Source organism: Pezoporus occidentalis, unplaced genomic scaffold (assembly GCF_034315485.1).
Source record: "Pezoporus occidentalis ecotype Australia unplaced genomic scaffold, CSIRO_AGI_Poc_V1 ctg15, whole genome shotgun sequence".
In the NCBI taxonomy this organism is placed as follows: Eukaryota; Metazoa; Chordata; class Aves; order Psittaciformes; family Psittacidae; genus Pezoporus; species Pezoporus occidentalis.
Window position 1 is genome coordinate 5,570,195 of NW_026913316.1, and position 23,193 is coordinate 5,593,387.

Below are 23,193 nucleotides of genomic sequence, written 5' to 3' on the forward strand. Positions count from 1 at the left end.
GAATGAATTAAATGTCGGGCTTAAAGTACCTGAGCTTGCTATATATTAATGAAAAAAATGATTTTTTTTTTAATTGCTTTTGTTGAAATTCTTGCTTTTGTGCAAGAAAACAGAAGCTCTCCCTCTGTGCTATGCAATACTGGCTTTACTTCTCATTATTCTATCTTTGGGGTGGGGGGAATAAAGCTGAAATTTGGATTCCTCCAAAACACTGACCCTGTCTTCTCTTTTTCAATGCTTGCCTATACCCTATAACTGACATTTACTGTTTCTTTGTTTCTGTCCCACTAATCCTTCTGGAGGAGGATATTTTTATAAAGCAGGGGTTGGGATGGAAATGCTGTTAGTCATCTGAATGCTGTTTGAACAGTTCAGTTGGTATTGGGCCTGTGCCTTTAGTGACTGCTTTCTGAGGGTCCATGTTCATAGACACAACCTCACTAACCCTGGCCTGACAGGCTTGCCATTTGTTAGAACAGTTCTTGCCCCCTGCTAATGGGCCCTGATCATGCTGGTGATCATGAAGTTTTTAATTTAAAACCTGCATCTGATGAATTCCAGAAGCAATTTTCACAGCTGGCTGATAGCTTGGTAATTCGAAAGGCAAAAAAAAGTGTGTGTGCAAACCCAAATCATGCCATAAAACCACCCAGCTGCAATGAAAACAAACTGTAGTTTAGGGAATCTATAATTGCTGATACACAAAGTATGTGTTTCTCCATGATACTGGTAAAATATAGCCTTAAAAATATGCTGGGAAGCAGATGTGGATGTTAAGAGTGCCAAGAGTGCTGTATTGCTGTCACTGTCTTTTGTTCCATTAGATACTTAACCCTCTTTCTTTCCCCACCAACCATGGAGTTACCATGCAGATTTTTCATTAAACTCTGTGAATTTTGATAAATGTAATTATCTTTCAGCTTCAAGTATGCTGAAACATAACCTGAGGAATGATGAGTGTTTATCAGCCAAAAAATGGTGATAGTTTTCTTATGTAATAGTAAACAACAGCAGAAACACAGAAACTAAGAAATGCCAGTGTAATTTTACCCTTGCCTCATAGGCTTGTAGGTGTTATTTTTAAAGTTTTGGATCATACACTGCATCACCTGTTACAGCACTTCATGTAGTTTTTAAGGGAGAAGACTTCAGTTCTATAAGGCTGGATGTGGGGCCTTCATACTTTCTGTGTCGGAGATTTGCAGGATGGATCATTTCTCTCAGACTTGTGGAATATCTGGCAATTAAAAAAAGACAACAAACTCCCCCTCAAAACCCCAGACCAAACCACAACTTAGGGCTCTAGGAAAATGTCTTCTCCATCATCTCTAAGATATAACTCTGTTTCCTTGCTGCTTAGAAGCTACTTGGTCTCGGCTCATGCTGCAGGTGCTTGACCTATTTGTCAGAAGTTTTTGAACCATATTTTTCTCTCACAAAGGGTCCTCATGCTTTGTATGGTCAGCTAAACTCAGAAGGGCAATCTTCTGTATTTTGTTTGACGCAAAGCACAGCAGTCTGCTCAAAGAAGTTAGATAGTCTTTCTTGCTGCCTGGGCACCCTTTTTTTAAGACGGCATAACTTGTGATTTATTAATGATGCATAAAGAAAATGTGTCTGATTTGAAACTGTGGCTTAAAAGATTTGGAGCTGAAAAAAGAAGGGAAAATCTGAGAAGTCTGCTGGAAACTGGCCTGTTGAGGTTTTGTCTGAAAACACTTAAGTATTTTTATTAACAAAGAGAAATTTTTCATTTAGAGTTGTCTTTCTCTGGTGTCCTGTGTTTTGTAACTTGCTCAGCAAACCCTTCTCTTTATTTGTTGTGAAAGTCCATGTTCATGTCATAACCAGCTAGCTGTAAAAAAGCACACAGATATGCAGCAGTGTACCTAGTTGCAAAGGTGTGCAATTAGGGATGTTGATGCTCTGCACTATCCCCACTGAATATGGAGTAGAACCAAAACAAGGCTTTTAGCAATGTTGTCTATTTACTTATATATCATTCATTGTTTCTAGTAGCAAATAGAGCTTGACCCATACATCCAAGAATCACTTCTACCATGACAAGTATGACATTTATTCACAGCCATATTTTAGAGCAAACCCAAATATGGGACAGTTTTGACATAGAAGCAAGCTGTGGTCAGGCATTGAAATTTCAAATATCCTCAGTGTATTCTCTGGAGGTTATTGCTCTGAGTTATTGAATCTTGGGAGGAGTTATTTCTTGTTGCTTCCAAGTGATGTGTCTTTTGAATCTGTCCTTGTCCCCTTCACCCCTAGAAGGATGAAGATGCCTTTCAGTCTATTAAAGATAAAATACAGAGCAAAAGAGAATTAGAAGAGCGATCTTCGATCACTTGCCTTTTAAGAAGGTGACTCGAATACCTGTTTTGTGCGTTTGTCACTTCAAGAAACTTCTGAAATGTTCTATCAACCAAAAATATGCAAAGCCTAAATGCGTTTTATTTGTGTATATTTACAGCTCTCTTGTGCCCTCTACTTTGAATCAAACACAGTCATTAGATAGCTCCAAAAAGTGGAACTTGACAGTTTTCTCTGGGTGACAGTTACAGTCAATAGTAATGTAAAAGTAAGCTGATTATCATGTAACTGATAGCTGTTCAGAAAGCCTGTGGAGAGTCTGACTAAACTTCCAAATTTGATTAAAAAACCCCAAACATTGATTATTCCTTCCTCGTGTTAGCTCAAATTCATTTTTGTTTGTGTGGTATTCAACATGGGAAATTAACTATTTCAAATTAAAACTTAAGTTCTTCAAGAAAACCACATTCAATTTATACTTCAGAATTATTACAATACACCCAGCACATTTTGAGTTGAAGGCTGGTCTTAATTTGACTGTAATAACCTTTGTCCCAAAATGCTTTTTTTTTTTTCTTTTTTTGTAATAAAAGGTGTGGAAAACACATTTTTGAAGCATGAATGCTCAAAGTTGGAAGCAAATTTTTAATTATATGCACACTATAAAAGTTTACAAGTAGGGCTCTGGTGGCTAGTTTTGCAAATCACCTTCCTCTTAAATTGGTTAGAATCTTGAGGCTTACAGCTCAATCTAAAAATGTTAGGTGAAAGTCAGACGTATACTTTGATCTGTGTTGAAGTAGTTAACATGCAAGTCGAGTGATAAATTCATTACTCCTGTATGAATAAGCTGGGTGACTGAGTAACACAGCATGAATTTCAAACTGTGTTTTACAAATGCCTTTGAATAATTTGGACATGATTGTGTGCTAGACAATTTAATTTTTTGGAAAAGTTAATATTACTTTATTATACTCTTTAGAACCTCCCATAAAGAAAGGCAAGCTATGATGTGAAATGCGGCATCAGAGAAGATGCCATACTTGAAAATTGACTTTTGTGCCTCTAATGAATCTGTCTTACTAACCTTGGAAGTCAGGGATGATAGCAAGCTGTGAGTTTGTTATGAGAAAATACACGCATGAGATTAATCTTCTGACTTACTATAGGAAATGCATCATGAGAGTGTGACAGCAAGTTGCAAAGTTAGTTGGAGTTCACACATAGCCAAGACAAGTTTGGAAATGCAAGGATTTGAGACATTTTCATCCCCCTCCCCCTCCCCCCCCCCCCCCGCAGTTCATCACACTGAAGGATTGAAACAGGAGTAAAACTTTTGAGTCATAAAATAGCAAAGCACAATGCACACAGATACCTGATGTGTTCAAGTCTAGCATTTATAGCTCATTGGGAAAGGATGGGTAACCTGTACAGCCCCATATTTTGTCCTATATAATAGAATAGGAAATTATGCTTTTTCTCTTTTTTCAAACAGAAGTTCCTCTTCCTTTGCTCTTGGCAGTCTGGTGTTTGGAAAGGATGTGACATAGCGTGCTTCAAGGAGCCCTGCATCACTTCGTCCCAGCTTGCTAATGTTCTGCAAACAGACCTGTCTGCTGACTCTCGTCCAAGTCCTGAGTCTGCTAGCATGTGGGCCTGTGACTGTTAAGAGCTCGAAACAACTATGTTATGAGAAAAGGGCAAGAGTGTTCAGTTTAGAGTGGAGAGGCCTGAAGAATGGCCATGTAGCTGGAGCTCAAAAACCACAAGGACAGTGGTGATTGTTGAACTGCTATTAACCAAGTCCTACAGCACTACAACCAGGGGCCACTTGAGGAAACTATTGGATCGATTTGGTATGGCTTAGAGAAAGTACTACCCTCGTCCAGCAGTGAGCTTTGGGAACTTCAGGTGATCCAAGGATAAGGAGGCAGGTTGTACCAGCAAGCTGGGGAAGGGGGAGTGGAAATTGGGATAGATAAGTTGCTTGCAGTAGATTCCTAAACTGATGGGAATAAACAGGGGGGGTACACTCTAACAAGCCCCGCTTAAGAAACAAAAAAAACCAAAGCGTACTCTGGGTGCTAGGAAGGTGTGGAGGGGATAGACAACAGTAGGCAGGCTTGCTGCTTTCAGTCAATAGCATCTGCTGGTGCTGCTGCTGAAGAGCAAATACTGGGTATGATGGACCATTGATCTGATCCAGCAGGGCATTTCTAATGTTCTCTACCTTACGTCTCCAAATTATTCCAATAAACAGGTGTATGCTAATGAATGCTTGTCCTTTACAGAAAGCTTTATTTTTACTTTTCTGTCCAGACCATTTTCTTTAAATGCACACAAGAGACTGATCAGTGTAAGATGAATGCTGCTTTAACTTTCCTAAAGAAAGTTAAATGGTCTTGAAAAGATTTCGTGTTTGAAATATTTCACAATAGAGCTATAAAGAGAAAGTACCTTCTTGTCTCTGAATCTGTTAAGACCCTTTTATTTATTTATTTATTCTTTAGTTGTCTCTTCTGGGCTACATATCTCATGTTATACCTTTGTACTTCCCCCAATGTCTGGAGTCATCCAACTAATTCACATCATTTATATACGGGCACAATTAAATCATCATCTTCTGTACTGTTTGGGACTTGCTCTTCTGGAATGAAAATTATGGGTTTGGCAGATATGTTAACCAGGGAAAGACTAGGTAGTTTTTCTACTGTGGATTCAAGTAGAGCAATTTCTATGCATACATAGTTCGATGGCTGTAGTTGTCACATAGCTACTCAAAAATGATGCCTTTTTTTGCCTCTTGTGTCTAATTTCAGATATCTCGAGAATATTTCTGTGCACAGAATATTAGAAAGTGATTAACAGCTCAATGTGCTTTCATCACAAGGCTATTATTTTCAATGCTTTGCTTTCACAAAGCACAGGCAGCTGTGTCCTATTCTTCTGTGATGCAGCAGTGCACTGTCTGGTCATTATACCATCCTAATGTGTTAAATTATACCAATATCATAAAGCAATAGCAATTTAAAAAAAAAAATTAAATTGCTCAATTAAAAAAAAAATAAAACCCTTGACAACTCCCCATATTTTTCAAAGGAAGCAACAGATGTTAAACTGAAACTGGGAGCTTTTTATATTTTTGGTCAAACATTCATTCCACAAAACCTATTTCAAATTTCAGCTTTTTGAGCAAAAGGAGAGGGAAGGGAAGTGATGCAGACTGCTTCATATCTTAGATCCTGCTTTTCTTTTAATTCCTAAGCAGTTTCTAAAACTGCAATTGTAGAAGACTTTACTGCACAGGAGTCCAGAGTGACATTTTGTTCACATAGATGGTTATGCACTCCCTGTTCATTCTTGCTGTCTAAATTCTGAGAAAGTGATAGGTTTCACTTTGGTATCTGTTAACTGGCTACTCCAGTAGGGAAACTCGAGTTTGAATGGGAAAGGAAGTCTTGCAGTCAAGTTTCAAGTTATCTTTCATGTTCCCATCAGTTCTGACCGCACTGTCCTGCCTTTTCTGACAAAAGCAGAAATGAATTTCCTGTTGTAATGAATTTCCAAGGTATTTGGCTGGCTGAAGTTATTGCACCTATGTGAATGGAGACTCGGCTTCTGTCACAAGGAACTATCTCAAGAGTCAGGTAGAACCAGTATGACTGGGGGCTTCCCAGCCTAGTCCTTAGGTCAGCGGGAAACCAGTTCTTCCGGTCTTGTAACCAGACAAGAAAGCTGTCAGGGAAATACGGGTTTGGAACAACAGCCAGTTGCTGTCAGCTTATCAAGTAGTAAGGGGGGAAAAAAATTAGTATTACAAGCACAGGGTTGAATGCGTGTGAGAGAGAGAATTCACATTACTGTTCCCAATGCTGACAAGTAACCAGTGATTTTTAATTTTTTCCACTGAGGGTGGGTTATTCCTTAAAAATATCTGAATGCAGCTTTTTGACTACATTACTAAACATATGGTGTAAAATTTATACAAACCTATGTCAGGTGAGAAATGTATTACTAGACATCTAATACAAGCAGGAAAATTCTTCTTCTGAAGAAATTTCAGTTAGGCTTTTTCATAATAAAATTTGTCCAAACATTGGCCATCTAAAAAGGTACTAGAAATGACATAATGTGATAATTAGGAACATTTTTATTAGGCAAGGCAACTGATTGCATGGTTTACATTTCTAGCAGCTTTGCTATGTCACTTTGATTTGGAGGAAATTGGAGTGAAAGAAAAGCCAGTAGCTAACTGCTCCCCAAAGTACTGAAAAACTGTAGTGTAAAGCAAGCAGAAATGATTCAGGGGATTTCTCTGCAGGTGAGTCAGCTCTGCAGGGTGCTGTATGAGAAACTTGCAATAGAAATAAAGATGGTTTTGTAATCACAGTGTTAGTTGAATATTGACATGTAAGTGAAGAATATGTGCTGCAATATTTACTTTAAAATAATTCTTAAGGTCTTTCACAATAAGGAATAAAACTGTACCATGATTCTGAAACAGAAATAGTAATAAAAACATGAAGATTTAAATGTAAGCATTGATAAAGGCTAAAAAAGCAAAGAGAAAATGATTTGTGAAAATTGGTTTCCTGAATCAATGTTTTGTATCATATATCCTAATTCAGTAGAATGAAACACTTCTTGAATTATTTTTTTTTGTAGAGGACTTTAAAGGACTGCTTGGAACATCATGAACATGCAGTAGCTTGCTTTTCCTGTTGAGAAACAGTATTATTGAAGAAAGTAAAACAAATAAGATTAGAGACAGTAAGTAGAAGCTAAGTATAACCTAGACCACTTTTAGACTTGAGGGTGACATAAGTCAAGGCATCCAAGGCATTGTCTGCAATGTGGTATCAGTTCATGCTGTGTTGGATGATGCACACTGGTAATTCTGTTCCTTCATTCACTAACGTGTTTTCTAATGCAGCCCCTCAGAAAGGACTTGAGACACTGACACTGCTTCAGTACTTGAAGAAATTGATTTAAATGTACTCAAACTCAGGCTGCACATTGCTGAAAGGAAAAAGAACAACCATCAGCCCCTGAAGCTTCTAAAGGGAACTGGCAACCAGAGTGGTATTTTGAAGTTTCAACCCAGATTTAGATCACCTCCTGAGCTTCTGCAGCTGTCAGGCTGCCTGTTCTTGTTCATTATACTACATTGGTACCTAACTGAGGGCAGTTGGTGTCTGGAGCATGCAGCATAAGGTGACACAAGGTAGCATCAGGATGAACTTGTATTTTCTTCCATGGAGTTGTTAATTTCTTTCCTACTTGCCACGGTTGCATCACACACAATTACAAGTGCTGTGTGATGCTCAGACCCTTTGCCATCTGGGATGCGGAATATTATTTCGTCTTCTGGTAGTGATCAGAGGAGAAAGTGTGAAATGGATGGAGATTTTTAGAGGATTATAAGCGAAACGGGAGGGTCAAAATGGTTGGCTTGCATGCAATACAAAAAAGTGAGAAGGCTGAAAGAGCTGCTCATCCTGACAGTGCCAAAGAAGGGGATTAGGCTGTAGATACCCTCATTGCCAGGGTAGTTGCTGAACCTCAGCACTGTGTAATGTATAAAGGTACCTGTGAGCAGAGTGGTGAGCCTTCCCCAGCAGGGCTGTAAAATCGGCAAGGAAAACTGATGCATGGCTTCATGCAGTGGCCTCTGAGGCACAAATAAGAAAAGGGGCCACACAGGTTTCTGGGATACGTGTCTGTTTTCAGGATGTGATGTGCCAGCACAAACCATTCAGAAAGGAGGCAGGCTTGTTGGAAGCTCTTAAAAAATCCAAAAAGCCAAACAACAACAGCAAAAGAACCCCCCCACCCCCCCCAAAAAAAAAAAAAAACCACCAAAAAAACTTCTCTGTCATGTGTGCAGCTGCATTGCCTAGATGCATAAAACTGGCATCTGGTGGAGATGAGTCCTAGTGATGCCCAACAAATGACACAGTTTGAATACTGTGATATGAACAGTATTTCAGTATGTCCTTTGTCTTTTCAGTCTCCAGGAAAATGAGGCAGGAACTAGATAGCACCCCATGCAGAGGAATTGGTTACCTGCCCAGATGCATGCAGAGAGGTCAGTTAAGTGGCCATGAGTAGATAAAAAAGCTTTGTTGCCTGAAGCAACTGCAAGTGAATATGGAAGAGGCCATTGCTCTCAGGGTACTTATCAGAGTGGCTTATTTCTCCATGCTTTGAAATAGTGCTGCTCTGCAGACCAGGTAATCATGACTATGGGAGACTGTTTCCTGTCTTTGCTTCTGTGAGCAGATAAAGATATCAAAGGTGAGCACCATCTGCATAACAGATTTTTCCCTTTTTTATCCATTTTCTCGGGGGGGGGGGGGGGGAGTTTTAAATTCTTTAGAATCATGGAGTTGTACAGCAATATAATCTTTTGTTCCCTTCTTTGTCAGGATTGTTTTATTTAGTATTCACGGCACAAGACTCTTTCATCAAGCGTATTGGCATATTGATCAGTGTCTAAAGTTAGGGGGCCTACTTTTACCTGTATGATGAATACAGCCAGAGGATGGTTTGGCAAAACAGATTCATACTGGAATCTACATGAGGGCTTTGTTTAAATATGAATACATTGAATAACAGAAGCTTTAAAGTTATATTTGATTTTTATATTTCATTCTACTGCTATGTGTGCTATTCTTGAATCTCAACTCATGAAATACCTGGGCATCCTGGTACAACTGTACGTAGCAACTGTTACTTCATATAACAATAAGGGGTTTTACCAATGACAAATACAAATTGGTCAAAATAAAAATCACTCAAGCATAATCCTAGCCACCAAGATATTTTAAAGTCCATGTTGCTTCAGAAAATACTTCCCTAAGCCTGTAACTAAAGGTACAGATTAGATTCTTTTTCTAATTTAAGTGGACATACAGTTTTACTCTGCACATACAGTACTGAAAAGTAGCAAAACCACTTTGTGGCAGTCTGTCATTTTGTTGACTTTGATATTAATAATTTCTCGGAATGATCCATCCATCTTGTATTTCGTGTGTCTTACATCTAAATGCTAGCTGTAATTTATGATAAATGAAGACTATTTCACTGTCTTGCTATAGCACTTCTTCATACTTCTAATCGCAGTGTTGATTCAGGAACTTACTGAAAATGCTTTAGCCTGAAAAGCTATCCTAGAATGACATACATACCTACCTGCCAGCATAACAAGCCTCTATTCAAGCTCTGTTCTAATCTCTAGCCAGGTAAAAGATGCTGAAGCACAGCATTAAGTTTTCAACATAAGTTTCTAAAAAAATTTATAACTTCAAACTCTGTCTTGGATTTAAGTAATTTAGTCTGCTGAGTTAAATTATTGGAATTGGAGTCTATGGCTTTCACTATTAGAAGAAAAAAGCCACACAACAATGAAATATCAGGTGCATAGCAAATGAGATTAGTTTATCAGCCAACACTGTGTTACTTCTCTGCTAATGTAGATCACATGCATCTCCCAAGTACTGCTTCAAAGAGTTATCATATCTGGGAGTAAAAGTAATTGTTATAACACAATAGAAGGCTCTGCTCAACAAACAAATGACTTAGCTCATGGGAGCCTGGTAATGAGAAAGCTTTACTTCCCTTCCATTCACTTATCAATGAGATATAGTTCACCATAATGTTCAAATTCTTTTTGGGGAGAATGACAGTGAAACTGTGTTATTGCCAATATAAATGCTAAATTTGCCTTTTCAATTACAGACTCATTCTTTCCAGGTGGGAGCAATAGCACAAAAATGATGATTAATGGGCTCACAACAATGCTGTACATATTCAGTCAAAACCAAGAGCTGTTAAAATGGTTTTGAGAAGCATGTAGATTACCAAAAAAATTTAGATATGCTGCTTAACCCTGTGTACAATTTCTTAGTGTATTTGAGTCAATTAGAAGGCCAGGTCCTGTTTTCAAAAGTGGCAAGGCGTTTATAAGTTAAAACCTCTTTAAAAGACAGTGGCAGTTTCTAACACTGCTATTGTTAGAAGCTAAGGTTGGGTTTATTTTTTTAATTAAAAACTATTTTTTTCTTGGTTTGATTGTCTTCACATAAATATCATAATTTCACCTCACTCATGATGAGTGAATGTCCCAACTAATCGACTATAAGTCACAGAAGAGAAGATTACCAAGTACTCCAGTTGAGTGTGCCTAATGAATAAAACGAGATAACTTCTTTGAGATCTAGCGGTGTATCAGAAGGGAAAATTTCATCACTGATCTTCTTTCCCTCTTTGTGTGTTCCTGAGAACAAGAAATTCAGAGGACCCCATCTTTCATATCCATAAACCTAAGTATAGCTAGAAAAGCAGTGGCACCCCTCTATCTGACCCTCTGCAGAGTGCCTCAGGAGCCAGTCCTTGCAGGGGAGAAGCAGGTGCCTGCGATGTTCACTGAGGAGTTGTGTGAATCCCGTGAATAGGTAGGCCTTTACCTATCAGCTTTTCATTATATAAACTACAGATATGAGGAATATTATTTTGGGTTCATGTCCTTTTTGTACTACAGCTTTGCTGTTAAATACTACAGCATTTGGATCTGTTATGGTATTACTAGCCATAAGTACAGGTACAATGAAGAAGCAAGCCTGTTACTCCCTCCTTGCTTCTTATGCAAAAAGCCAAATAAGTTATCTGTATTTTCATTATGACTTGTTTCATGTTAGCAGACCAGGCATTTAGAATTTAAACCTTTTCCTGAGAACATTTGAGGCAGCCTTCTCCGAGGAAGTTCTCGTGGTGGTTTTTACTGCTCAAGGCAGTATTGCCTGTAAGCAGAACTGCTCCCAGGTGCCTCAACAGCATGCTCAAGGGCTCTGTTGATGTTCTCATTTCTGTGGGAACAAGCTGCTTCCTTTAGCCACATCCTAAGCACAAAATTTAACTGCAGAACCACCTGGGTGGTGTGAGAACAGTTCGTTGGAAAATGTTCCTCAGACCTTCTGGTTAAAATTTAAATTGGAGCTAAAGTAAATGAAATTTCTTTTTAAAAGGGCGATATAGGGTATGTGCCCTACATTACTGGAAGAGTTATTATAAATAATTATTGGATGGTTTTTGCTTTATACTTGATCATTTCTGAACTTTCTGTAATATTACAATAGCTCAAAACTAGGTATGATGAATTAGAAACTTTAGATGAAGTCTTGTGCTTATAAAGCAGAAAATACTGAGATTAAACACTACTGTCCTGCTTTAAAAATTAATGCCTGCAATATTACACAACCACACTTTAGAAAAGTGCACATCTGACAGGTGTCAGCTTCCCTGAGGAGTCATCACAGGGCTATGAAAATAATGAACTAAACAGCAATGATTAAACAGTCATTTTGATAAAACTATAACCATTCCAGAGAAATAATGTCATGTAAAGAATAAACAAAGTTATATAAAACTGAATATAAGATGGTATTAACAGTGAGGTACACCAGTTAAAAATACAATTTTTATGTAAGAAAGTAAGAGCAATAAAATTCAGTAGCATGAACAGGCAGAAGTTTAATAAAGACTGAGCTTCTGTTTCAGAAGAAATTTAACGTTTCCACAACAGTGGGGTTAGATTTCTCTGTGATACCCATTTCTTTCCTTACTTTTAGAAATATTTTGGGACAAGTATTTAAAATGAATACACTATTTTTATTTTTTTAACTAGAATTTTCTAGCAGACTTTCTGCTGAAAGAAGTCTTAAGTGGCTCCTGCCATAGGCACAGACATGATCAAGTATATTTAAATTTAAATTGGAAAAATATTTTGGTGAAGTGTGGCAGATACCACAATTTACTTTCCTTACTCATTTATACTTAGTTATCTGTTCAATATTTTTCAAATATCACCTGTTTGATGTGATTTGTACTCAGAATGATATAATGAAAATATATGGTAATTTTCCCTCAATTCAATTTCCCCAAGAAATCCCAGTGAAATGTTCAGATTACTTTTGGGTGTAAATTAGAAAGAAAAATAAAGGCCAAATACCTATAGGAATCTTTTCTAAATTATGAGCTTATGGTAACATCACAAAATTCTTTTGCAGCCTTCTAGCACTCTGATGCCTATTTCTCTTTTGTTTTTTATCCTAGATGCAATATTAGGAGAAGATTTTATGAAATTAGTTGCATTCATTCTCAGAAAAAGATCTGTTGGTTTTAGCTAGTTAAATGCAACAAGTATGAGTGTACTTTTTGCTATAGTTGCTATACTAACTATAGAGTACTTTTAATATGCTTGTTACTATAGTGTAGTTATAACTACTAAACTATTCATCTTTTTAAAGGAAAGTATCGAGAAGCTTGTATTTTCATGTTATGCTGTCAAGCATAATAATAGCAACACTGAATTGCTTCTATCCTGAAAGGAAGGGCAAAATAGAATAATTTTGGCATGTTGGGTTTTTTTTTTCTTTTTTTTTTACCCCCACGCATTCTGACAAGGTGCAATGATGTTGTCTTAGCAATTTAAAGATTTTGCCCCGCTAATGTTTGTCACGTATTTCCATAGGAATCTGTATGAAGTTGATAGTCTTCATAAAGTAGATTTCTAGGGTGATTGCAAAAAACTGTCTAAAAAGACAGTAGATGTCTCTGCTCCAAATCATTTATTTAGTCACCTTAAAGTCCTCAGGAAAATCTGGCAGAACAGATAAGGCTTGAGTCTCCCATCTATGCAAGATGGATTCTACTGCATCAGAATGAGAAGTGCTCTGCAGAGAAGACTCTTCTAGCAGCCATTTTTCCTTGAGTTCTGACAACTGTTCCGGGGGATCGGTGAAATACTAGTGTATGCATAGACCGCAAAATATTAGCGAGATCTCATGTCTGTTATGGGTGTCAGTTTAACTCATGATCTTTTTCCACTGCCTTTGAGCTCTCAGCCAAATTTCTTTGAACTTAAAGGGTAAAAAATAATTTTCCTGAAGAGTCCAGCATGCTCAGATGTGGAAATGGGAGAGCTCACCTGCTCTAGAAATCTAGAGGCATCAGAATTTAGTGATGTTATTGGAGCTCTTGGGGCAGTCCCTTGTGTCCTTTTTCTGTAAAATTGCAGGCCTGTTGTGAGCATCCTCAGTATACTTGTACTTTACAGGTCCATCATCTTACCTGAGATGTGGCCATTACCAAAATATCATTACATCAGGACAGATCCATTTCTGAGTCCTTAAGCAGGACTTGGGAGTCTTGGTTTTCCTCACATTTTGAGCTATGTAATTCCACGCACTAGGGGGTGTGTGTGTGTATTAGATTACTTTTGCATGTAAAGGAAAGGAGAATTAGATTTAATGAGCATGCTGCCTGAGAAATGTATCAAAATCAGTGTGTCCCTTTGTGTGCTCTATCAAATCCTAGCTATTAAATCTGTCATCAAGCAGTTGCTCAGCTTGCCAAAGGACATCTTGATCTGAAGTCCAGAGAATGAAGCATATAATTGACTCACTACTGACCAGCTGTCATAACAGCCCCCTCCTCCCTCAAACACTAATGAAAAGAAGCAAATGAGATGTCATGATTCAAACTTTTATTCTGATGACATTCCATTGTTGTGCTCTAGCACTGAGCCAAACAGAACCAAAGAGAAATCATCCTCCTCATTATGTTTTCCAAAAGCATATTAAAAGCACTTGTGTGCTGATATGGCTGCAGGCTCTGACTGAAACTTCAGAGAAGCAGCCAATATGCTGTTTGAGATAATGGTAATGTATGCAAAACAGAAAGAGAAAGATGCTGTCCTAGAAGCCTGGAAAAAAAAAGCAAAACACACTTTTAATACACCTGAAGAATCAGACATGTTATTGGCGGAATATTTGTGATGATCTGTATATTGGCCATTATATGGTCTGTCTATAGAATATAACTGAATTAATTCACTTCATGGTCTCACTTTTTAGCTGGATACCCATATAAAGTTAAATACCAGCCACAGCTTAGACCTGCTACAGCATACGGATAAAATCCAGACGTACTGTCAGAACTCCCCAGTAACAATTTCCTCCAAGTAGGAGAGAAGAAGCATCTTCCCTGGAAGTCGTGGATGCCCCATCCCTGGATGTGTTCAAGGCCAGGTTGTATGGGGCTTTCAGCAACCTGGTCTAGTGGCAGGAGGGCTGGAATTAGATGATCTATAATGAAACCTGCCTAGGAATGTCCTCTGGACAGGGTTGTTTGTAGTTTATTTTGTTCCTCCTTCCCTTCTCCCCTGCCCTCCACCAAATCCAGTTATACAATGAAATAGAAAATATGACAACATCATTTTAAAATAGGGAACATGAGGTGCAGATGTGTTGTCAGAAAGGCCAGGCTTTCTTTTCTAGCTCTGGAAAGTCTTGCCCTGCCAGCAGAGGCTGTATGGCCTTGGAGTAGCCTAAGCCTTTGCAGGTTCTACCTCTGAAACAGGCTTGTATGAGCACTTCATGGCTCCTGGGGGAGAAATTGCATTCCTTTCAGACTCTGAGACAATTAAAACAAAAGGTTGAGAGGGGAAAGAAATGAAGAATAAAAAGTGATTTTTGTAAATTCATGTTGTACCTCTGTCAATTATTGCCTTATGTTTAAAAGAATTGATTGAATGCTACAACTTCAACGCTACTAAAGCTGACTAAACAAGATCAACAACAAAAGGCAAACTGTTTCTGTTTTGTAGGGGGTTTTAAATATGAAGTTATATCAAAATTTTATTATTCTTAACATTCAAGAAAAATGTTTGAAAAAATATATGTAAGTGCAGAAACAGACATCTTTTATGTTTTTTCTGAGACACCATATTCTGCAGTAGATCCATTGTTGAGTTTTCAGGTAATGAAGGTAGATTGTTTTTAATGATTTCTGTCAGGTGAATTAGAGATGATTTATCACTGTTTTCTCTGAAACAACTGAGTGTAGAATTAAGTCTATTGCTTGCTTTGTTGTAGGATTCATCGTGCTCAGACCAACATAGTGTTTGTGTAATTCCAGTCACTTCATGTTTATTTTTTATGTGTGGAGTTTTGGGTTGGAAATGAATCAGCAGTTTGGTTCAGGTTGATCTGAATTTCAGCAGGCACAAGAATGCTATTCAGAATTTTCTACTAAATAAAACTCAGTTAATGGGAAAACCTTTCCCAACAAAAAACCAAAACAAATAAACAAACAAGATTCCATAACCAAAAACCCAAAATGATACCTGGGTTCTTGAGTGTAAATTACAGACACAAATGGCTTGGCTCCCCCAGCCTGCAGATTATGGTATTCCTCTGAACCCCCACTACAGTTATGTTTTTGTGGGTTTTTTTTTGTTTGTTTGTTTTACCAAAACAGTGCTTACTCTTTGAGAAAATAATTGCAACAATCTTTATTCGTGAGGTGAGAATTCAACTTCTGCAGAGGAATTTAAATAGCAAGTGCGGATAGTTGTCTTTCTGATACTTGATAAATGGAAAAAAGGCTTAGTTATCTTGAGGTGAGATTGCTTTTCAGAGAGGATGACATACATTACCTCAAGGACATGTTTCAGAAATTCCCTATTCTTTATCCAGAGGTGATGATAGTTCTCTTTATCAGAGAAAATTGGCAATTGGGAAAAGAAAAGATCCATTATTTTTGTGTTTAAGGAGAGGCTGCAATTGGTTTGCTTCTGCAGAGGACATTGGAATAGAGTGCCTTCTGCAGAGAAGGAAGATTTTATCCAGTGAGACTTCCAAATTCTTTTCAGTTTTGTGGTAAACTTCCTGTGCTCTTAATCCTTATCATTGATTTAAACATTAAATGAATGTGAGCTCCTTAACAAACATGTCTATTGGGTAGTCAACATGAGAGTGAAATCACTTTCACTCTCGAAAACCTCAGTCATTATGAGCGCAGCAGAATTAATGTCTTTCTTTGGATTCGTGTCCTGTCTGCCTGTTGCCTGACCCAACCCCCTCTTGTGTTCTCCTTTTACCCTTCTCAGCATACCTACATCTCCCCTTGCCATACTTCCTGCTGTTTCTGTTATTTCTTCTCCTTCCCACCGAGTTGCTTTCCTTGGCCAGTCAAGCCATGGGCCATAGGTCCTGTGCCCGAGCCTGCACTACAGAGGGGGCCTTGCTGGGCAGCTTTTACTGCCTGACTTCCCTGCAGCAAGAGGGAGCAGAGCTCATGCTTCCCCTTCCCTTCCCTGTAGGGCACTAATTCAGTTCTGTCTTCTGTCAGGCATCTGTTTCTTATTCTTGATACCTCTACCTTGGCCACATTGAAATTGACCTAGGGAATGAAAGGTAGTATTAGGAGAAAGCTAGCAGATGGAAAACAGTGATATAACCCTTCCTTTTCATTAGAGAATCAGCGTAAAAATACAGACCCCCTGCTTCTCCCGTTTCTCCCCACCTCTTTGTGGAAGGAATTTCTTCATTAGTTTGTAGCGTGAAAACAAGCTGATATGTTCTCAAGATGTGAGTCAATACAGCAGAGCAGAGTGTTACTGTTATTTTAAAGGGATGCTGCTTTCATACATGGTCTCCTGCAGGTTAATAACAAGCTATTTGAACTTCATCATACCATGGAAGACACCTCAGGACTTTCTAGAAGACAACTTTTAGACTCCCATGATGCCTAGGAAAGCTGGAAAAGCAGTATACTAACTCAACACATAAATGATCCTGTTTTATACTAATTCCATAGCCAGTGTTGCTTAGGTTTTGGGATTATCTATCCTTTGCATTACCTTAATCTGAACAGAGGTTGTTGTCCCTTTCTGATAAATAACCTTTTCTGCAATCCAATTTCCTGCCCTCAGTACGTTTAGTCTATTGGCAGGCAAGTTTATGTTGCACAACCTCTGTGCCAGCCCTTGTGTCCCCTAGACTTGCTGCTCTTTGGCATGTGGCAGTGGCTTCTAGCTATGCAAACAGAGTGAATGTGTCCCAGAACCAGCAAAAAGCAACTTCTGGCTTGAGTTTCTACTGGGGGCGAGCAGTTGTGAAGCTGCCTCAGCAACCTTGCCACAGGCTGAGAAAGTGAAATAAATCAGATTCCTAGCAGTAAGGAAGGTTAGTTATGGGAAGAGTAGCTAATCAAAAAGACCTTTGTAAACAGTCAGCAGTTCTAAAAGAGATGGGGCACACTCAGTAACTTCCAATAGACTGTTTCTGGACAAGCTGTTTGTCAGTTTGCAGTGATAAACGTTTATAGTGTGGATGTGCTAGGAACGGACTTCTTTAAGCTATAAACCTGTGTGGCTTGATAGGATCAAAGAAAGAAAGAACATGTTTTTTCATTCTTCTGTCTTGGGATTGGAGAACTCTTAAACCTGTTTCAAAACTAATAGTGAAGATAACCACTTCTGCAGGTGTACTTAAAAATGGTGAAAAAAAGAGATTATTCCAGAGTTCCAAATTAATTAATTGATATTTTTCTTTGCAGAATTTTATCAGTATAGATTTAGTTAGATTAATATTCAGGTTTTAATATTGTGGGGATTAATTATATGCTGCAAAGATATCTCATTGTAATATGCTTATCTAAAACCATTTTTCGAGTCTGGATGTTATGTAATTCAATAAGATATTACAAAAACTGACTTCAAGATTTCAGTAAGTTATTTACTGTTGGAACAAAACAACAAAATGGCCTTATGTTTGTTTGGCACCTCTGAAAGTATTGGCCGTCACTCACACTACTCTGAAGGTAGACACTCTATTCTGGCCTACAATTTCATACACAGAAGCTATTCAATATTCTCCCACTAAAATTCTTGCTTCTGGTTCTTGGCTGCTAAAAATAATTTTTTCTTGACAAAACGGAAGTAGATAAGCACAACAAAGAGAATTAATAGAAGACATTTACTGTGTAGGAGAGGATACTAATCATAGAATAAAGGAAAAAAAATATATGTCACCTTCTGGTATAAATTCATTGCTCTACCATATGTCTTTTAGCTATGATAAAATTTCTTCAGCAGCTTCATTTTTTTTTTTTTTGTTAAGCATGTATTTTATAATCTTTTCTTACTCTGAGCATATTATTTAACAGGCAGTATTTCTTTGTTATTTTATATGGTATTCAGAATCTTGAGTGATTGGTTTATGAATAAAGGATAAAACTTTTGCTTGAAGAGAATAAGTCCGTTCTTACACTATCATATATCTATTCTGTCAATGAGGGTAACAGTAATAGCACTACTATCCATTAAATCATCACTCTTCCTTTCCTTGTCTAGAGTTTCATACTGCTTCCCATTACTGTACTGTCGAGAATAAGTTCTGTGGAAAAACAGCTGGTAAAAATGGAATACCTTTCATATCTTCAGTTGCAAGAGAAGAGTTGAATTATGATTGTGTGAGAGATTCATTTGGCCCTGCTTTTGATAAACAGAAGACGCTCATCTCCCTCTGTGAAACTGCAAATGATAGATGCAGGCCACATTTGACATTTCTCAGCCTCCTCAGGAGTCCTGAGTCTCTTTTAAAGAGTTTTACAGATATCACAGACTTAAATATCTTAAAACCCCTCTAGGTAGTAGGAGCATGGCATAACTATCTTTCTTTGTGTTGGAAACCTGGTCTGCCAGTTCAGGAGCAAAACTGCAGTTTCAGTGGAGGCTGGGGGAGGAGGATGAGTCTGAGAGAGTATGGACAGATTATGGGGAGTATCATTAGTTCTGAGCTGTCTAAGATGCTGACATCTGAGCTGTTACTCCAGGCTCCATTTCCTGGCCTGTGGTGGGGTCTTCCAATCAATGCCTTTGCTCCACTGAAAGCAGGTGTTTTAAAGGTCTTTCTGCAGACTCTCAAGAAAGCTTGAAATTGTCAGCATGGACTTGGTGTGAATGTTGAGAGATGGAAATCGGGACAAGCGAATCCCCCCACCCAGCACTGCATGCTCCTTCTTCACACTGTCTTGGGAGTCAGCTGCTTGAAAATTTTTTGATGGTCATTTCGGCATGCTCTTTAGTAAGCATAGCATTTGGTCACTGTAGTGGCCGTTATTTCTCCACAGGTATGAATGGATAATGCCGTTAATGGGAATTATTCCATAAGAGCAGAGCCATGCTTTCTTTATTAGGAAGGTGATGACCTAAAAACATTACGTTATGCTACTGCTCACAGTTTCATGGGATAGATATATTTTTTTAAAATACTCCTCCTTATTAGAACTCAATAATATAGTTAAGTTAGAAATCTGGAATTTATGTAGGGTAGGGCAAGGGAAGATGACAGAACCTCTTTTTTAATTTCTTTAAGAACAAAGAATAATTCAGAACAGCACTGAGCTGCCACATCACAGGCAGAGTTTTACCTTTGAAGTTATGGAGTTATCTTTCCAGAAGCAGTGAGGACTGCTGGTAGCTCAAGTCTGCCAGCTGCTCTAGTCAGAGAAATTTAGCATCTGGATTTGGATTTACCAACCATTTCAAGATAACCTTTTTCACTTTAAGTTAAAAGGAAAAAAAGAGGGGGGACAACACACAAAGGAGAACTGCTTGCAGTCTAACTTTGTACTTTCTGTGCACAATGTACTGTTTCAGATGGCTAGCCCTGATGTATCTGTAGAAAATTCAGTTGCTTGTTGTTTTGGGGTTTTTTTTTGTTCCCTTGGGCAGGCCTCCAGAACATTGTTACAATCTTTTTGGTTATATAATTACCTAGATAACTTCAGGTACCTTAATAGCAAAAGCAGCCTTGAAGGGAAAGCAACACAGTGTGTATCAGTGAAGCTGCTACATCTCCTTCAAGAAAATCCCCTTTCTTTTTTCTTTTTTTTTTTCTTTTTCCTCCTGAAATGGCTATACTTAGATGAGAAAGAGAGCTTTGGCTTCTGTGTCATTCTTTGGGTCTTTAGTGCCTAGTGCTTCTGCTGAAGGACTTTCTGGAAGAGTCCATAATGATTTAATGTCCTCACAAAAATCAAGGCCGGAATTATTCCTGGTGTATATTGTGTGGCTTTTCAAACCCACTGGATTTATGCAAATGCGTCATGCCAAAGTGACAAGGATTGTATAGAAATTTTTCATGCTGTTTGATCCTCAGAAGGTGTTCTGAACTAATAAAGTTTGCAGTGCCTTGCAGAAGAGACATATATAAAGCTTTGTACCCTTGTATGGTCTTTCAGCCAGTGCTTTAATACATCTATATCTATAGCAAGTCCCTTGAAAAATCTTTCTTCACCTCCGATGAAGAAAGAACTAAGGAATAAAGTATGGATATGTAGCTATGTATGAGATCCAGATAGATTAATTCAGAAGACTTGATGGCGTTGAGAACTGAAACTGCAGATACAGCTGGGAAGAGACAAAGCACTGCTTGTAATTTGCAAGAGGATGCTTGCAACTGCTTATTACAGATACTACATCTATTTTACCCATGTTTTCTAAAGTCTTGATTGCAAGAGTACAAGAATTATGGAGCTTTTGGCCAGATAGTTCAGATAATAAATATGCATTAAATATCTTATATGGCTTATATTTTTCATTAACTTAAATAGTTTATTTAATATATTTTCTTATCATCTTCTTTTCTGCAGCATTCAATGAAGTCTAATCTAAAAGTGAAAATCAGGAATAGCTAAATTTGGATGTTGAAAATGACAGCTGCTTTTGTTTTTGCAAAGATAATAACTTTTTATAACAAAATTATATATATTTTAAAGTGAAAAGGAAGATAAGACTATTGAGTTTACTTCAGATCACATCAGCTTTAGCAGGAAATACTAGTTTCTAAGGCTTTATCTGGGATTATCAGTCTGGATATTCCTATTTTTTTTAGCATCTTGGTATTTGTTGCTATGAAGACTGTCAAGTGTCTTATTGATCTCCATTAAGGTTAAAGTTGGTAAGATCAGAGACACAAGTTGTGTATACATCTCAGCATAGCTCTTTTTCTTATGTCTGCCCCATATGCCCCCTTCACCAACTTCAGGTTTGCTGCTTTCAGTGAAGGAAAAGCACTACAGGCAAGTTGGGGAAAAGGTGCAGGAAAATGGAGTGCAAAAATCTACTCCTTGTTGCTGGAATACTGAATTGATGACAGTAGCATCACGCCAGTTTCCAGGAAGGAGTGAGGTGGGAGAGGGAAAATCAACCAGTGTACAGCAAATTGAAAGGGTCAGCACAGTGATCTACACAACAGTCTACATAGATGCCCTGGTATTACTGTAAAACCTGCATCTAATCATTTTTGTTGTTGTTCATTAGTCTGTAAACCATGAACTTTGTGTACCACAAGTAACAGGATTGACTTGTAACCCTGGCTAGGGAAAAAAGCTGCACAACTATTTTGGAGGTGACATATATTTTAAACTAAACCAATGAAGCTATAACTTAAAGGAAATTTGAGATTCATTGAGTGCCAAAAATACACACACAATTTGCTGATGAAAAATCATGCCAGGAAGTCGAAGGCTGCTTGAAGCCTTAGTTGAATTTGACTTTGCAGTGCATTGCTACCCAGGAAGATTATTTATTTCTGTGTTATGGTAGCTGGTGAGATTTATTTCTGTGTTACAGTAGCTGGTGAGACGCTGTATGTTACAACTGCATAGTACTGTGAAGAAAGACACTGTGACAGCAGAGACACAGTACGTATATTTAAGAAAATGAGGCACTAATATCCTGTTAACAACAGATGATTATGAAAAAATGTATTCCCTGAGGCTACAAAGAAATTCAAGAATGAAAATGAGCAATAATTCTCCAGTTTATTATGGCTGCTTAAAAAGTGATCCCAAAAGGAATCTCTCATCATTTCTTCAGCAATGACTAAATATATAGTTTTGTTATAAAGGGTGTTTTTGGTAACAGTTGGAGATTTGTCGTAATGTAATGGGCTGAAGTCCTTTAAATAAAAAGTTGTGATAATAGCAGTGCCAGATGCAAATATTATGCTATAGCAACTGGCAGATGATAGCTACAAATAAAATTTTCTGGGAGTTTCAAGTAATATTACATGATGTCCTGGGCTTGGCTTGTCAAAGATTGTAACTGAGTGCTTCAAAGTTGGCTAAACAAGACTGGTCACCTAACAAATGTAAGTTTCTCTGAAAATCCTAACCAGAAAAAATTGTGGCAGCATTAGTGAAACTTTGCATGTGAAGAATTAATGTATGAAGTAGGAAGGCTGAAAATAAGAGGGAAAATTACCTTTCCAGAGATCAATATAATCATCAGTAGTTAAATGAGATAATGCATTATTAAAGTGGCTGTATACTAGGAAATTCATTATTAGGCTACTTGCTCACCAGTAAAGATGTGTTGTGGTTTAAGCCCCGCTGGTAACTCAAAACCATGCAGCTGCTCGCTCACTCCCCAGCCTTGTTCTTCCCCCTGCTCCTGGAGGGATGGGGAGGAGGATTGAAAGAACGTAACTCCCATTGGCTGAGATAAGAACAGTCCAGTAACTAAGGTATAACACAAACCACAGTCCAGTAACTAAGGTATAACACAAACCACTACTGCTGCCACCAGTAATAATAATGATAAGGAAAATAACAAGGGGAGTGAACATAAAATTAAAAGGGGAAAAGAATAAGCACAAATGATGCACGATGCAATTGCTCACCACCCGCCTACTGATACCCAGCCTGACCTGAGCAGCAATCTGGGCCTTCTGGGTGACTCCCCCCACTTTATATACTGCGCATGACGTGCTGTGGTATGGAATACCCCTTTGGCTAGTTTGGGTCAGGTGTCCGGTGTTTGCTTTCTCCCAGCTTCCTGTACCCCTTGTCACTGGCAGAGCATGGGACTGAAAAGTCCTTGATTGGTGTAAACATTACTTAGCAACAACCCAAAACATTGGTGTTATCACCATTGTTCTCGGACTAAAGTCAAACACACAACACTGCACCAGCTACTAAGAAGAGGAAAAATAAATGTTACAGCTGAACCCAGAG

At 38.1% G+C, this 23,193-nt stretch overlaps 2 long non-coding RNA genes across 3 annotated transcripts in view; one reads left to right on the top strand and one right to left on the bottom strand.

The window, feature by feature from the left end:
• The window catches only part of LOC134159704 (uncharacterized), a 558,348-nt gene that overhangs the window by 8,992 nt on the left and 526,163 nt on the right, over positions 1-23,193 (bottom strand). The gene's annotated exons all lie outside the window — the stretch shown is intronic.
• Positions 6,422-23,193, top strand: part of LOC134159638 (uncharacterized) — a 41,179-nt gene continuing 24,407 nt past the window's right edge. Inside the window, exons 1-3 of one of the 2 annotated variants that reach the window (XR_009963226.1) lie at positions 6,422-6,646; positions 6,991-7,095; positions 8,343-8,616. This is a non-coding gene — a long non-coding RNA (uncharacterized LOC134159638). Of the gene's footprint in view, positions 6,647-6,990; positions 7,096-8,342; positions 8,617-23,193 lie in introns of those variants that run through there. The other variant, XR_009963225.1, reaches the window with a different exon arrangement.